Source organism: Mangifera indica, unplaced genomic scaffold (assembly GCF_011075055.1).
Source record: "Mangifera indica cultivar Alphonso unplaced genomic scaffold, CATAS_Mindica_2.1 Un_0058, whole genome shotgun sequence".
NCBI lineage: Eukaryota > Viridiplantae > Streptophyta > Magnoliopsida > Sapindales > Anacardiaceae > Mangifera > Mangifera indica.
In genome coordinates this window covers 15819-30197 of record NW_025401150.1, presented here as the reverse complement: position 1 = coordinate 30197, position 14379 = coordinate 15819, and positions in this window count along the sequence as shown.

Below are 14379 nucleotides of genomic sequence, written 5' to 3'. Positions count from 1 at the left end.
CATTCTTATCACGAGTAATGATCTCGATGTCATATCTACTCTTAAACAATTTCTACATAATCATTTTCGAATCAAAGACATAGGCAATTTGAAATACTTTATGGGCATTGAAGTTTCTCGATCAAAGAAAGGTATTTCTATCTCTTAATGAAACTATACTTTGGAAATTCTAAAAGATGGTGGATTTTTGGGTGCTAAACTCGTGAATTATCCATGGAGCAAAACTCAAAACTCTTGTATGACGGTGAACTATTTAGAGATCCATCTCGATATAGGCGGCTTATTGGATACCTAATTTATTTAATTGTTACTTGGTCATAAATCACTTATTCGGTGCATACATTAAGCAGATTCATGCATGCACCACGTGGACTACATATGGAAACTGCCTTACGCGTGTTGCCTTATATGAAAAACAATCTATGACGAGGTTTGTTCTTCCCTTCTTAAAATGATTCATCTTTACAAGCCTTTTGTGATTTGGATTAGGCAAGTTGTCTAACTTCTCATAAATCCACCATAGGTTATTATGTTTTTCTAGGATCTTCTCTTATTTCTTAGCAGACAAAGAGGCAGAAAATAGTATCTCTCTCCTTAGCAAAAGCCAAATTTAAGGCCATGACAGGAACATGCTATGAATTATCTTGGTTGCACTCATTGTTGAAAGATTTACAAATATTTCACCCAAAGCCGACATTATTGTATTATGATAATAAAGTAGCCTTACACATAGCAACAAATCCCATTTTTCATTAAAGAACTAGAATATAGAGATAGACTATCATTTTATTCATGACAAAATACTAGATGGTTTGGTTATAACCAAATATGTTTCTTCAACTAATCAGCTTACAAATGTATTCACTAAGCTATTGGGAAAATAATTTTTCTTTGTAATGATATACAAGTTAAGAGTTCTTGATATTCACTCTCTAACTTGAGGGGGAGTTTTGAGAAAGTCAATGATATCTCCAATAATCATGACACAATTATGTAATTTATTAGCACAATTATATTACAATTATGTATGTAATTTATTAGCATAATTAGAATAGATGAGCACAATTATAGGAAAATATTTGTATAAAATATGTATTCCTGATTCAATGATTATCAAGTTTAAAGCAAATCTTTTCTCTTCTTCTTTTCACCCTACCTATATCGAAAAACCCCCTCCTAGTCGTGTACATGTAAGGAACCTATAGGGAAAAATTCCCTTTTTATACTTATACCTATGGGAAAAAATCTCCTTTTTATATCTACATGCATAAATTACTTTTATTTTCTCTTTTCCAATACTTATAGAAGATAAAACAAATTAATGTAAAATAAATCATTACACTTTCCCATTAACTAAATGTTTCATGACGATACTTCTTTCACAAAATATTTGCTTGCTACTTCAATTTAAATACAAAAATTTCTTCTTTTTTTTTTAAAATCAATTTCATTCACAACTACAATATGCAATAATCAATCCCTTCATCATTAACTCTTCATGTCAATATTTTTAATAACTCTCCATGTTGATGTGAAACAATATTTTAAAAATTAATTTGCAATGATTAATTTCAAAAGCAAAATTAATTGCAACAAAAGAAAAAAAAGTTCTGAAAAACAAAACAAGCAAAGACAATACTCAATTAGCAATAAATTAATAAACTACTAAGAAATCTAGTGCATCTATAATAGCTTAATTCTATGTAGGTTTGGATACTATTGTTAAATAAACAAAAGAGATTAAGAAGAGTAAGAAACTAATCTTGATAAGGTTATCTTATTACTACTTTGGAATATACAAAAGTTTTTGTATTAGCAATGTTACAAATGTAGGGATATTTCAAGTTGCCAAAATCCAAAAATGGAAGCAAAATATAATAAAATTTTATTAAACAAACATACACCGCGAAAATCCCTTTGCTTGGATCACATTTTAGTTAGAACATACATGAACATGCAAATCACCCATAGGGTGTTTAGAACACGATACTTGCATTGGTTGACTCCTTTAATCTTTATGTGGCAAGAAAATCGCTCTCCAACCTACTATGAGGTGGCATCTTGGCATTCACACGAAACAAGAACTAAAAAAGGCTAGAATCATTCACAAAAGGCTACTAAGGCTCTATAAAAGTGTCTATAGGGACGAATGTTTATTTGTGTAATTTTACAAAAAGATTTGAAATTGTGTCTATATTTATAAGCTGCCATGAATGACCATTCATAGTCAAATGAATGGTCATTCATCCTAATCCTTATCCCATACATTTCGTGATTTATCCAAATCCTTGAGCGTAAATTTGAAAAAAAGTTTTATTCTAATTTAACTCTCTGTACACGAGCATTCATAGTTCATAAACGATCATTCATGGTCAAGGAAAATGTCAAATTAGGCCTATTCAATCCTATTGAACAAGCCTAATCAATTCACAATTTCACCTATATCTATACACTTTAGGATTATCATCAAATAACTTTATGTCTTTGGAGTCCAAATTGAATCTTTTTTACATGTGACCTATAAGCTTTTTATTGAGCCGACAGTGTTTGGATTCAGTTGAATCTGGACCAAGACTAAGATTAGCCTCTAACAATGAGTCATGACTACCCGGTTGACAAAGTTTCAGTGAATAACTTTTAAGCCCGGTCAACTTTATGATTTTGTATAATATAATCATTTTGTCAACCGATATCTTTTGAGGTTAAGACACAAATACATGTTTATCTTAATAACTTCTCGATATGAACAAATACATATCAATGACCATATAATTCAAATCAAGCTTCGACCAAATCCCACTATAGCCATAGTTTCGAGTGTTTATTGATTTCTTTTAGTAGTCTCATTTGAGATATCTATTCTTGTGTTCGAGATCAATGAATCCTTTATTGATCCACCATAACCTTCATCTAGTTCTTAGTATGGTCAATCACCACTTTTATGGTTACTCTTTTTACGATGGCACATTGGGTGGCATCAAACCATAACAGACCTTGTAGGAGATAGTCTAATGACCTTAAGTTGAAAGATCACATGCATTCATGAGTTAAAGGATTTATTTTATAGGCACTGGAATAACCATCTATATTGAAATCTTTAAGTCAGGTTAGTTTGATGAACATGTCTACAATATGCATCTATGTGTTACACGAAGTTTTGTCTACTAATAGCTTCGACATGTGAAAATTGTTGCCATCTTTTGGTGAGATAGTTTAACACTATAATAATCTTATCTCTAATACTTATGTCTTTTGTCAAAGTAATGTCAAGATCATAAACATTTTTAAAATGGTCACCTATTGTGTTTATAGGGCTCCCATGATCAATTATCTGATCCCCTTATCATGGTTCTACCATTTTAACAACATATTATTCTTACAATTTTATTAAATACATGCTAATATTAATAAATTATGGAAACACTTTTATTAATAAATGAACTAAACACAATATACAAAAGTACAAATCGATTGGCTCTATGACACTATTTTAACATTCTTCCACTTATACTATAACTAATCACTCATATGTCTAATGTCATATGCAGCTACATGTTTGTCATGTTTTTACTACGATAGAGACTTGGTTAGCGAGTCTGCCAAATTGTCATCTTTGTTAACCATCACAATTTGTATATCTCTATGTTGAATGATCTCGAATCAAGTGATATCATATTAATATATGCTTAGACCTCTAGTAAGACCATGGTTCATTTGCCTAACCAATGGTTCCATCGTTGTTGTGTTGCATCCCACTCACAAGTTCACAACTTATCAAGTAATATAATATCTATCGATCCTCTAGGGATTGTGAAATCAATCACTAATTAAACCAAGGCTTGGATTTAGCTAAGGAGGTTGTGTTCAACTTCAACTATACGCTTAGATATAAAGGATAACAAAGTAATTAAATTAAATTGCAACTAAGTAAATAAACAATCTTAAAGAATTCGTATACATTGGATTTTTAGGACTTGGGGTTCATCGATAACATACATATAAGTCTGCTGCATAATAATGCAGTTAAAGTAATCAAGATATTATTATCATTTGGATATCTTGAATTAACCAAACTCCCCTTGCGAGGTTGACTAAGTGTGTAACTCTTGAATAAGTTTCTATTTTCGTGATAACCTAACAATTGCTACCCATTACAAGTTGTGATTCTAATTACTCCATAAAGAACTGACTTATCTTTAGCATTAATGATCCAAGTTCAAGGAATATATGCTTTAATTTTGTACCTACCTTTTGATAATCTACGTGAGCCTCTAAACATGTGTAAGATATGCCCAAATCTCTTTCACAAGCATGGAATAACTATTCAATGAAGCAAATATAACAATTTATAAAATCATAAATAGTGTACTACAAACTTATGGGGTAAACATGTCCTTCTTAGTTCCTAGAATAAAGAAAACTTAGCCACTTATATTAAATACAAGCGTGTAATAACAAATATGAAACATTGTATCAAAAGTAAAGAAACTTATATTAAGTATGAATACATGTTGTGGAAGGTTAGTTGTCACTATCATTGCTATCATGCATTGTCATAAGTTCTCTTGGTAGCTATTGGAATGTAGTCTACGAATTGTTGAAGCTTTCACTAAAGGCTCTCCTTGGAAAAGTCTCCCCCTTGAATGAATGTTGACACATTTTTATAGCATTTTTTTATCCTTATGCTCTCGAGATTCCATGAAAATCCTTTCTTGATTCTATTTAGTGCCAAATTTACACTTTCCTAACCTTTTGATGTTAGCAAGGTTGGATACTTTCTTCTTCTTTTGCCTGCATCAACTGATTCCTAATGCAATTAGAAAACTTCTTTGAATGTTTTTTGTTTCTTCATGTTTCCTTAGCAAATCTTTCCTAAATTATGAGTTGTTTTCCTACAAACTGAAAAAAGAATAATTAATAATTATAATAATTATAACTAAAATCTTAAGCTAAATTACTTTTAAATGTGGAGTTTTTTTATGCCTTTTGACCCTATATATGAGTGCATGTTTTTACTACAACATGTTACACTAGAGCTTGATCGGTTCAACAATGTTAGGAACTACTATAAGTTTTGTGATGAGCTTCTTGAACCAAACAACTTCCTTTGTCACTTTGGAGAAGGCAATAAACTCAGACCTCATTGTAGAATCAACTATTGTACTTTGTTTAAAGTTTATCCAAATAACTATACTACTATTCAAAAACAATACAAATCTCGATAGAGATTTGAGGTCATCTCGATTAGTCTAAAAGCTAGCATCACTATATCCTCTCATAATGAGCTTAAGGTATTCTCTATAAACTAAAAATACATCTTTTTTCCTTCTCAGGTACTTTAGGATATTTTTTTAATAGTTGTCTAGTATTTTTCACTTGGATTAGATTAATATCTACTACAAACACTTAAAGTGTAAGAGAGATTAACTCTCATACATAGCATGACATATATGATCAATCTTATAATAGATGCATATAGGATCTATTTCATCTTATCAATCTCAAATTATGTATAAAAACATATCTCTTTTGAGAGATATACACTATAGGACATAAGCAGAAACCTTTTCCTGGATTCCTTTATACTAAACCTAGTCAGCACCTTATCCATGTATTTTCTTTGACTTAGTCCAAGTAATCTATGTGATTTATCATGATAGATCTTAATACCAAATATGTAGGATACTTCTCCTAAGTCTTTAATGAACAAGCACTTGGATAACCAAACCTTTATTAATCGTAAGTTTGGTACGTTATTTTGAATAATTAATACATCAGTAACATATAATATTGGAAATGTAATTATCCTCCCAATCTTATACACACACAATTCATCTTAATTTTTAATGAAACTGAACTCGCTCATAACTTCATTAAAACAAATGTTCAAACTCCTTGAAGTTTACTTTAGTTCATAAATGAACTGTTACAATACTAGTAAGTCCAACAAGAATAAAACTATTAGGTTGTGTCATATACACATCCTCTACAATGTTACTATTTAGGAAGATAGTCTCGACATCTATTTGCTAGATTTTATAATCATGGTATGCAATAATCGCAAGCATAATAAAGATATACTTAAACATTGTAGCTAATGAAAAGGTTACATCATAGTCAATTCTATGTTTTTGGGTAAAGTATTTGGCAATTAGTCATGTTTTATAGGTATGCACGTTACCTTCCATATCAGTTTTTCTTTTGAAAACTGATGTATGCCTTATAAGTTTTACCTTTTTAGGTGGATCCACCATAGATCACACTTGGTTATAATACAAAGAATTTATCTCGGACTTCATGGTTTCAAACCATCTTTTAGAGCCTAAACTTGAAATAACATCAACATAAGTCTTAGGCTCATCATCATAGATGACAAGTACATTACTGAGCTGAGTCATAAGAAAACCAAATCTTTTAGGCTCATGGTACACTTAGCAAGACCTATGTAATTCTTGTGTGTGTTAAGTTGGTTCATTGCATTCCATCTGAGGTAGAGTAACTATCTCACTATGATCAACCATCTTAAATAGCATATTATCTAGTCTAATATCTATAATATCTTGTGGTATTAAAACTTTATCAAGTTATACCTTCCTATCACTAGTGTTTTTGAAAATAAATTCTCTCTTGAGGAAAACACCAGTTCCAACAACAAAGACCTTTCGCTTTTCTAGGTAGAAGAAGCAATAACCATTAGTTTTCTTCAAGTCACGAAGATACATTATTAGGTTTAGCACTCAACTTGTTCAAAGTCAATTTCTTAATGCAACTTCACATTCCTAAATCTTTAAGTAATCTAGATTGGGCTTTCGTCTAGTTCATAATTTATATGAAGTTTTGTCCATAGATTTGGACGAAATGTATAGGTAGTTGTTTCTAAGGCATTGTCTCAAAAAGGTAGGTAGATTTGTAAAACTTATCATAGACTTGAACATTTATGTTAAGGTTCTATTTCTTTGTTCAAATACACCATTATATTGAGGTATACCAAGAGGAGAGAGTTGAGACACTATTCTATTCTCTTTTAGGTATTCTCTGAATTCAGTACTTAGGTATTCACCTCATTGATCACTTTAGAAGATTTTAATGTTTTCCACTTCATTCTTGAATTCTTTGAATTTCTTAAAATATTCAAACTTAAGTTTCAACAAAAACACAAAGTCATATTTATTAAGGTTATCAGTAAATGTGACGAAGTATGATTTCCTATATCTGTCATGCATTATCATAAGCCCACGCACATCACTATGAATGATCCTTAATATATTAGACACCCTTTCATTGTGTCTAGTGAAAGGTTTTTTGGCCTTTTTGCCTAATAGAGAAGATTCACATTCATTATATGATTAAAATTAAATGATTGCAAAAACCCACCTTTTGGAAAGTTTGATACACATTTCGGTTCTATATGACCTAGCATGTAATGTCATAAATATGTGGTATTCAAATTTGTTTGTTTTTAAACATTTGATTTGCATATTGTGTATCTCATTATCGAGTTTCAAGATATACAATCCATTACATAATATTGCTATTCCATATTGAATATCATTTAAGCTTATGGTTATAACACTATTAGCAATCTGAAAATAATATCCCTCAATATCTAAAACAGATACAAAAATTAAAATTCTCAAAATAGATGTTACATAATAGAAATTATTTAATTCTAAAACAAACCGAGTAAGTAATCAAAGATAATAAGTCCTTATAACTAATGCAGCAACACATGTTCCATTTCCAACATGTAGGTCAACATTTCCTTTGGTAAGCAATTTACTCAAACATAGTTCCTGCATATCAGAATACATATGAGAACCATATCTTATATTTACAACCTAGGATGTATAAAGAGAATACTTTATCTCAATGACAAATATACCTAAAATATAAGTAACTACCTTTTTTTTCTAGCTTTTAAAAAGGCCTTGTAACGTCTCCTCTAGTGACTAGACTTGCCACTGAAGAAGCAAACAACATTTTCCTTTCTCACACCACTAGTGGGTTATGTAGTAGTGGCAGACTAATTTTTGGCCTTGGATTTAGCTTTGGTCGTACCCTTAGCTTCAGCCATAAGCACATTAGTATTAACCTTTCTAACCTCATTCTTTGTAGTCTTTAGCATATACAAAAGCTTTTCAAGGGCCTTCTCCTTCTTGCTTAGGTTGAAATTCATGATAAAGTTCACTTAAGATAGAGGAAAAGATTTTAAAACTAGGTCAATGACAAGCTCATTATCCATGCAAAAGCCTAAGCTCACTAACCACTCAATGTAGTCAATTATCTTCACTACATAAGGGCCAACTTAGCCTCTCCCAACAAGTTTACACCTAAATAATGTACTTAAGGCCAACATAAGACACTAAACCTTCATGGAGTCATCAAGGTACTTGTTGCAAGCATCTATTTGCTCTTGGGTGGTGTTAGGACCAAGCTCAAGGATTAGGATCCTTTCGAGGATAGATAACCTTTTCTCATGAAGTAGTATAATATGTAGATTTCTACACCAATTAGAGAAGTTGCCTTTATCCAACCTATTGTTCTTCTCAAGAATTGAATGAAATGAAATGTTAGACATGGTGATTGTTGGTTATCTACAATTACATATTACAAGCATGAGTAATTAATTTGTTCATTCATTTAATTTCATTTTTTAAACTAAATGCTTCCACTATTTTCTTCAAGTTAATAACCCTCACAGTTGGATTAAGAAAGTCCCAGTAAACTTCTTAGTAAACTAAGATCCCATTGAACCAACTCAACAATCTCTTTGATCAGTAAACAAAGTATATTAGTTATGTGAGACCCCATATAACCACAATATGATTGTTTTCTTCATAGAAAAGTATCATTCACTTTAGAAAATAAGGTTCTAGTGAACAGGGACTCAATCAAGGTGTTATATTGGAAGATGTTGATTATTAATAGTTTGACATAATATTGATTGAGGGATTTGATAATTTGTGTCCTACCAGTTTTAATTCACATGTGAAGTGTTATTTTACAATAAAATAAAACCCTAAACATGCATTCTACAATGTAATACAACTTAATCTAATGTCAATCCCTTTGAGCCATGAAGAGTTAACTAGTCAACCTAGGTTCTACTATTTGGGTTTTCAAGAACTCTTTCATCTTCATTCTTCAAGTGTACAAGCCTTTGCTTCCTAATTATATTTAAAAATAAAATAAAATAAAACTACTCTAAATTTTCATTTGATAAAATTAGAAACCTTAAGTTATATTTGAGGGAAGTTAGTTGATAAGATAAAGTATGCTAGAATAATAGAGAAGGCAAGACGTGTATGTCCTATTTTGAAAACTTTACAACCATACATTTCTAAAAGAAACAAAACATTCATATGTCTTTTGCTATATACTGAATAGTGCTATTAAAACTAGACTAGATTACTGATTCTACCATGAACCGACTCATGGTTTTGTTTAATTTTCATATAAAAAGATTGACATGTCTTTTGTATATGTATTTATAAAAAAAGAAAAATCAAAATGATAGTGGATAACATTAAAAGAGTATAGTTGACTAGTTAGTTAGGAGTTAAATAATTTGTTATTGAAAATAAACATATATTAATTAGAGAGAAGAGTTGAATTGAATTGATTTTCGTAGGCTGAAATAAGTTAATTATCTATACAATTATTCTTAATAGGAGAAAACTAGATAAGTGACATCAAATCATTTTTGTTTAAATACATATGATTTATGTTTGAAAAATGTGATAAATAATTGATAGTATTCAAAAAACACATTATAATTTGAGAACCACTTAAATCATGAACCAATGAGATAACTAGTTCGATCAATGGTCTAATTTAAAAAACAATGATATAAGACATCATGTATATACATTCATACATACATCGTAATCAAAAGGTATGAAAAATTACAATTTGGTCCACATTCTTTGAAACTGGGTTAAAACTATAATTTCTCAAGGCTCATGAATGCTCGTTCATCGTTTTGTATCTAAATTTTGAATAAATTCCAAAGCCGTGAATGACCATGTAATTGACAACTTTTTCCACTAATGGATGGGCATCCATCCAAGATGAACGAACATCTATTTGCAAATACGTTAAAGGACAAAGAGATCATATGGTTGTTAAAGCTGTGAAATGTGTTGATGAATGATCATTCATTGTTGCGTGGACGAGCCTTCGTAACACATTTTCCAGATTATGCTATGAAGTAGTCACTAGAAACCTCCCCAAATCTGGTACGCCTTTATTAGATTGAGACAACATGGCATGTTAACCTATTTCACACTAATAATAACCCTCAAAATTTGCAACAACACAAATCAAAGATGATTTCATGCAAAAACATGAAATCATTGGTAATAAACTAAATTTCTAAAGTTGTACTTTTAACAATTTTAACAAACAAAAAAGAAGGGATAAAACTTAATAATTCAACATGCTATTTACATTGTATCAATTATCAACAACCCACAATCAATAGATGCAAATTGAATTTACAAATTAAACAATAATTGATGTAAAAAATATATATGACTACATACATCATCACTCAATCAAACAAGTATTTATTTCATGTACATTCCTTAAATATTAGAATTTTCGGGTCACTGGAATTCAACAATGGCAACAAAATACAACAAAATTTTAATAAACAAACATATACCCCAAAAATTCTTTCGCTTAGATCACCCATAGGGTGTTTAGAACATGACACATACATTGGTTGACTCCTCCAATCTTTACATGACAAGAAAATTGCTCTCGAACACACTATGAGGCAATACCTTGGTATCAATGCAAAACACGAATTGAAAGAGGCTAGAATCATTTACAAAAGGCTATGTGAATGAGAAAAGTATTTTTGAGGACAAACATTCATTTGTATAATTTTGCAATGGCCAAACGACTATTTCCCACCCAAGGTTTGATGTTTTCTCAAAAGTCTCCCCTCTAACTATGGAAACACCAAACACTCACCCATGGTCGGTTAGATTTAAACAAACTATAACGGTGGTAGGGGTAAAATCGTCATTTTTGCTATAATATTAAAAATAAACTTAAATAGAATATATTTTGCCCCCTTAAACTTTAAAAACTAAAACTTTCCCCCAGCCTAAGTTTTAAAAAATTGCAGTTTCACCCTAGGGTTTCTTTCGAAAATCTTCGACGACATTTTGGCTCCATTGCCGACGGTCTCTCCCTCCCGAAGCATCCTCTCCTTCCGACGATCTCTTTCCTCCCATTTGGACCCCCCATCGGAGTTGGAGAAGTCGTGGAAGACGAAGAACTTCGTCGGGGAAGACGAAGTTCTTTGTCTTCCCAATCGTCGTCGTCGTCTTCATCTTCCAACTGCGATCGGGCTTAATCTTCGTTTTCATCTTCCAACTGCGATCGTCGTCGTCAGATAAGTCGTCTAGGAAGACGATCGTCTTCCCAGACGATGAAGACGAGATCTCATCTTCATCGTCTGGGAAGACGATCGTCTTCCCAGACGATGAAGACAAGATCTCATCTTCGTCATCTGGGAAGACGATTTCTTTTCCCAGATGACTTATCTCTGCGTCGGATGAGTAGTGCAAGAGTTTAAGGAGGCTGTCGGTGGAAGAGAAACCGTCGGGAGGGGAAGACGGCCAGTGATGACGCCGGAGAGATAAACCCTAGGGGGAAATGCGATATTTTCAAACCTTAGAGAGGGAAATGAGATATTTTAAAACCTAGCTTAGGGAAAAAATGTTAGTTTTTAAACTTTTAGGAGGAAAAATGAGATTAAATTTACCACCGTTAGGGTTTGGTTAAATCTAACCAGTCATGGGTGGGTGTTTGGTGTTTCCATAGTTAAAGGGGGGACTTTTGAGAAAACATCAAACCTTGGGTGGGAAATAGTCGTTTGGCCTTTTGCAATTGCAAAATTGTGAAATTGTGTCTATATTTATAAAATGCCATGAACAATAGTTCATAGTCAAATGAACGATCGTTCATCCTTGATTCTTATCTTATACGATTTGTGATTTATTTAGATCCTCCAACATGAATTTGAATAAAGTTTTATCCTAATCTGATTGACCATGAACAGACGTTCATAAGCCATGAACGGTCATTCATAGTAAATGAAAAGGTCAAACTAGGTTGATTCAATTCTATTGGGCAAGCCTAATTAATTCGTAATTTCACCTTAAACACTTCAAGATTATCACCAAATAACTCTATGCCTCTAGAGTCTAAATCAACTCATTTTTATGTATAATTTATAACTCTTTATTGAGCCAATAGAGGCTAGATTCGAATTGAATCTAGACATGGATCAAGATTGGCTTCCAACAAGGTGTCATTCTCACCCAATCAACAGAGTGTTAACAAACAACTCTTAAGCTTTGTCAACTTCACGGTTACACATAATATGATTCCTTTGTCAATTGATATCTCTCTAGGTTAAAACACAAATACATATTTGTCTTAATAACTCCTTAATATGAATTGATACACTTCAATGGTTATATGATTCAAAATCAGGCTTTGACCTAATCCCATTGTGGCCACAATTTTGAGTGGTTATCGATGTCTTTTAGTACTCTCATTTGAGATATCTTCTCTTATGCATGAGAGTGACAAATCCTTTATTGATCTACCGTAGCCTCTATATGGATCTCGGTATTGTTAATCACCATTTTTATAATTACCCCTTTTATAGCAACACTTTAGATGACATCAAACCATAACAATCCTTGTACAAGCCACTCATAAAAACATTTGACCAACACCTTAAAAGGCAGATTGTTTGTATGTAGGGTGGGAACATAAACAAACCTAAAATTTAGATAAAACACAACAAAATATATTAAAAGACATTAAACATTAAAAAACCAACCTTCTGAGTCTATTTTGTAACTTCTACTTGTTATCAATGAAGTTGGATTTAATGGTCATGTATCTTTTATTTTCATTGCTTGCGATCCACAAATCACAAGTGATTGCGATTCTCCCCAATTTTTGTTTAACAATTTTATTGCCCATTTCAACATCATAAATTTTCATTACATCTTTCATTATAGTGTTTCTAAGGACAATTTTGAACAAGGATTAAATGGTGCCGTAAAATCTCCTAAACCTACAATGATATGTTATGCTTAGGGATACTCATGCAAAATAAACATATTTACAAGGTCCATTTCAAATTGACAAATAGATAATGTCAATTTATTTTGCCATTTTTTCCACCACTTACCAATTATTTATAGCAATAGTTACACATTAGGCTAAATTCAAAGTGAGCTTATTCGAGCTCGAAACAAGCTTTGCTTAGACGAGCCCGAATTAAACTGCCCTAAACAAACACGAGCTTATGTTTTAAGCAAAAAATGAATACAAGTCTGAATTTGAACATGAGTTGAGTGAGTCAAGCTCAACTGGCAAGCTAATCATGACTCGTTTAAATGGTTAATTTTTTTAACTTTGGAAGAAACAACACCATACAGGTTGCCTTTGGATTTTCTTTTCTTCCACTTTCAAAGACTTCTCTTGATAACATTTTAAAAAATCCTCAGACTAAACCTAAAGTAAACTAAATCTGAGTGCCTTCGTTTACCACCATACAATTTGTCTAGACTAGATGATCGTTCATAGTCACTTCTTAACAGTTGGCAGTGCCTCTGTTCAATTGTTGTGACTTTGATGTTTTCTATTGCATTTTCACTTGTTCACGACGTCATCTCACTTTTGGAGTTTCTCTTGCATTTGTTCCAACATTCTCTAACAAACTTTTACCGTTCGACAATGTCTCAACAAAGTAAGCATTTGGCAGTTCTACATCTTGCATGGCTTTTATATTGTTTTGCATCTTATATGGCTTTTATATGTTGTATTCTTCTATATACTGGGTTCTGCATATTTGGTTCTGTTGCTTCCGCATTTTTGGATCGAATTCAACCAACCCTAATTTATAGTCATAGAAGCGTTATAATTCATATGTAAGTCCTAGATGAAGCTTTTAGAAAGATCAATAGTACTTTAAAAATAAAATAAGATAAAATTTTAGGAATGAAGAACCAAAATCTATAACACAGTTATTATGATGATTGTCCCCTTCTTTTTGGATTAATTTAATGACTCATGTGATAAGGTATAAGTTGTGATGATCCCATGTTTTGTATATTGTAATGAGTCCTCTCCATATTTATAGCTTTGAGAGTTTTGAAAAGCATTTGTTCAAGGGAATTTTAGTACAAAGCCTTGAAGATACAAGCTATTCAAATAAAGAATGTTCAAAATTCATATGCCTTTGTCCACATTTAGCCACAAAAAAAGATAAAATTCTACTTCAGAATATTACTGCTTTTGTACTTCTTTCAATTACAGAAGTTTTAGTTTAAAATATTCAAA